Source organism: Cupressus sempervirens, chromosome 5 (genome assembly GCF_028749045.1).
Source record: "Cupressus sempervirens isolate cs-2001-9-10 chromosome 5, ASM2874904v1, whole genome shotgun sequence".
Taxonomy (NCBI): domain Eukaryota; kingdom Viridiplantae; phylum Streptophyta; class Pinopsida; order Cupressales; family Cupressaceae; genus Cupressus; species Cupressus sempervirens.
The window spans coordinates 588,528,630-588,532,685 of record NC_143122.1 but is presented as its reverse complement, the minus strand read 5'-3'; the positions used below and the strand labels follow the sequence as shown (position 1 = coordinate 588,532,685).

General features: G+C 35.6%; 1 long non-coding RNA gene across 1 annotated transcript; it reads left to right on the top strand.

Annotated features, from left to right (window-relative positions):
- Positions 1-1,307: 1,307 nt before the first annotated feature.
- LOC149557297 (uncharacterized) lies at positions 1,308-2,279 on the top strand. Its single transcript, XR_016352390.1, has 3 exons — positions 1,308-1,437; positions 1,588-1,638; positions 2,010-2,279. It is a non-coding gene; the product is annotated as an uncharacterized LOC149557297 (long non-coding RNA).
- Positions 2,280-4,056: the final 1,777 nt, after the last annotated feature.

Genomic DNA, 4,056 nt, shown 5'->3' with positions numbered 1-4,056 from the left:
GAAATGTTGTCCAGAGAAATCAGACAAGGAAAGTTTGGAAGAAGAGAGATTTGACTTCAGAAACAAGGATAACTTTCAGCTTGTTAATAATCCCTTATTTGAGGTTAGAGCTAATGTTTGATGTTCCCTTATATGAATCCTAAGGGTCTGCGACTAAATCCTTATATTTTAAATCACAATAAACTTCTTTCTATTATTACTTATACTCAATTCTTTATTTTGCCACAAATAAATGTTAGGTATTAATAACAATATTTTTTCGGGGTAGATATATCAATGCAATTGTGCATGTATCTTGATGTTATGTACAAGTAATATCACCCATGCTTCTGATATATTCTTTAGTTCTCTACTAGAGAGATGCAACTGATCTTTGGTAAAGAATATAGATGAGCAATATGCAAATGTCTTTTTAAGTAGTTCTGATATCTTCAATCAAACTTTGATAACCAAAAACACTTCCAATAATGATGGAAATGACTTTGTGAAAATTCACAATCCAATCAATATCAAAGACTAAAGAAGGATTATATATATTGAAGTTCGAAGTATAGTGATAGTCAACTAAATGACCTAATGTCATAGATCCTAACGATCTAATGTTGATTACTGATCTGCAAAAAGTATCATTAGAATTTTTGTAGAGAAATTTGCAAGACCAAGTAGTCACTGTTATAGATTTATCATAATGTAAAAGTGATATGTACCATACTGGTCTAAATTTATTCACTATATCTAATATCTGCCTTATTGAAATGTGATATGATTGATTCTATTTGGTTTGTAAAGACGTTGGATATTTATTTGATCTCTGTCTGATATAATATCTTTGTAATGGTGATGACCCAATGATGGGTGATCTGTACTATTGCAATTTCTGATGTAACTCTTGTTACTTATGTGATATATATGTCACTATTCCTGATCTTAATCATTGTACTCATGGGATTTGGCTTTATGATGTCTAGTGGATTACTACCACTTATGTCTGTATAGAATATAAAGTAATCTTCTATCTGAATAATGTACTTGGGCTGGTTATTGATGCCTTTTTAATATCATTTGAAGAATTGCAACTCTTCATTGCATATTTTAGTATTTGGCTCCTCTGTCATTATTGCACCCTTTTGGATAACTAATCTATGATTAGTATTTGTGATCAGCATGATATAATTTAAAGAGAAAACACTTACATTTTAGTATCAAGCTTGTTTATGAATGAATGGAGAAAAACTAGCGACATATCCATTTCAGCTTTGTGTTTTTTACTGTTAGTATTTGATTATTAGAACATAACTATACATCCTTGTGAATTGGAGTTTCAGAAAAGATTTAATATTATTTGGATTTCTTTCTTATTGTAGCAAAGGTTATGGAGGCCCTGAACATTCCAAGAGGTGTCCGGCGTGTGCTTTTTTGAACACCTAATACTGACAGGTATTTTAAATTTTAATAATATGGATTTGTATAATTCTAGTTTTAATACAATCTTATTGTAGGTTGATAGATTTTCTTAACAAGTTTTCAAAGTATTTTCTGTAAAGTCATTGTTCACTCTAGTTTGATCATCCTGACTTTTAGCTACAGGTGCCTTGCCTTTGGTCAAGCATAAAGCTTTCCTTAGGCCCATGTAATATGGTGGTCAATTTGTTGGCTTTCTCCTTACCAATGAAAACTTTGATGTGACCCTTACTGTATCCTTTTGCCATGCATAACATGAATAAAAAACAAGCAATACTACATTGATGTGCAATGGGTACACAATGGGTAAAAAGATGTTAGAAAATGATTGATTATGGTGTTCTTGTTCATGATGGTGGGAGCACACATTCTGGTCATTATTTCTACTTTTTTGAGTCACTTAAGCCTTTCAAAATTATTTTTATGCTGGGAACTCTAGGTTATAGTCTTAGAAGTGTATTTTATTCATTAACAATTCCTTTAATTTGGCTTATAGGTGAAGTGCACACAATTTTCTTATTGCTCAAATAAATTTGATCCTTTCTTAGATTTGAGCCTAGAGATCATTCGAGCAGATTCCTTGTTGAAAGCATTACCCCATTACACGGCAGTGGAGCAGTTAGATGGGGGTGTGAAAAGAGATCAATGTGAATGATACAAAGTAAAAGTGAAGGCTCTAGAACAACTCAAAATTGATAAAGCACCACATGTTCTTACAATTCATCTCAAGCGCTTCAGTGTAGTTGGATCTAGAGGAAAAATTGACAAAAAAGTAGACTTTGGTTGTACGTTGGATCTCAAACCATTTGTTAGCAGTTCACATGTAAGTAGCCCTTACAATATTATTTGCCAGTGGATCACATTATCAGTGGAATCTAATAATATAGTTTTTGTAATATCTACTGGTTTTTTAATAAATATTGCACATTTGAATGATATTCTAGTTTCTCTGTCTATTGATCAATCACAGGAGGGCAATTTTAAGAACACTCTTTATGGTGTTCTTGTTCATGATGGCTGGAGCACACATTCTGGTCATTATTTCTGCTTTATTCATTCATCCATAGGCATCTGGCATGCTTTAGATGATAATCGGGTATACATTTGCTACAGTTGTGAAGACATGTTTGATTTTGTGGAGCAAGCTCATTATAATTTGTGTATACTAGGATACACAAAAGAACTACAATTTTATGTAGAACCTTTTCTTTATATGGTAACACTAATTATACTAAAGTTGCTTAGATTGATTGAAGTTATTCTTATGACATTTTGTTCTCTAGGTCTATTCAGTCAGTGAGAAAAGTGTGCTTTCCGAGAAAGCTTACATGCTATTCTATATATGAGATAAGAAAACTAGCATTCAAATAGCAGGTGGATCTGAATCTTAGTATAATGGATCTAAACTAAAGAAGAGGGTGTCATTGAACATTGGACATCCAAAGGAAAACCACTTACAAGATTCATATGCCCCCTAGGTGATAGAAAACATGCATTCTTTCCAAACGACAACAATCTCTTTTAGTGTTGCAAGTGTAAACAAGATATCCCAACAGGTAGAAAATTTGTCAAATGTCAATTTCATTTCAGGAAGTCTAGAAAAGAACACAAGTTCTGGCCAGTCATGCAGTAAATCCAGATCATCAGCAGATCATGATACATCATGCTTGCGGCAGGGCCGCTGTGGCGGCAACGTGAGCGGCCTCGCCACAAGCATGATGCACCATGATCTATATTTACTGCATGACTGGCTAGAACTTGTGTTCTTTTCTAGATTTTCTGAAATGAAATTGACATTTGACAAATTTTCTACCTGTTGGGATATCTCGTTTACACTTGCAACACTAAAAGAGATTGTTGTCATTTGGAAAGAATGCATGTTTTTTGTCACCTAGGGGGCATATGAATTCATATGCCCCATGATGCATCATGCTTGTGGTGGGGCCGCTGTGGCAGCAACAAAATTTGGCGTTGCCACCACAACAGCCCTACCATATTGCTAACTGTGGCCGTCACAATTATGACGTTCGCCCACGTATTGCGACGAAATGTGCGTTGCATGCATAGTGATGACGTCAAAATTCCTGACTCTATGTCGCAATTGTGACACATATGGAAACATTGCGATGGTCGGCGACGTGACACCAGCGCTACCGCACCGCTAGCACCGTCGCGTCCCCATCGCAATTTTTGATGGTCGTCGCAAGTACGACGCCCACGCAAGAATTGGAAAGGATCTTACCTCAGTGAATCCATAGGTAGATGCTGATGCCACCTCTTCGCAATGTGTGGGGAAGACGTCGAAATTGCGACGGGAGCTGCTTGCATTGCGATGGGAGCCGTGCCAAGTTTGAATGGTGAAATTGCGACGGATAGGCGTCGAAATTGCGACGTCGAAGGATAGACGTCGTAATTTGTGACTAAAAAATAATGACGTCTACTACTATCATAGTGGCGACACATTGTCGTCGCAATTGCAACACTTAGCCATCGCAAATCGATGCCAAATGTATTAGTGACAGATCTAGAAAATAATAACTAGAAAGATAAACATGATTCAAGCACCCAATCAAACATGGAGCAAATAGATCTTTT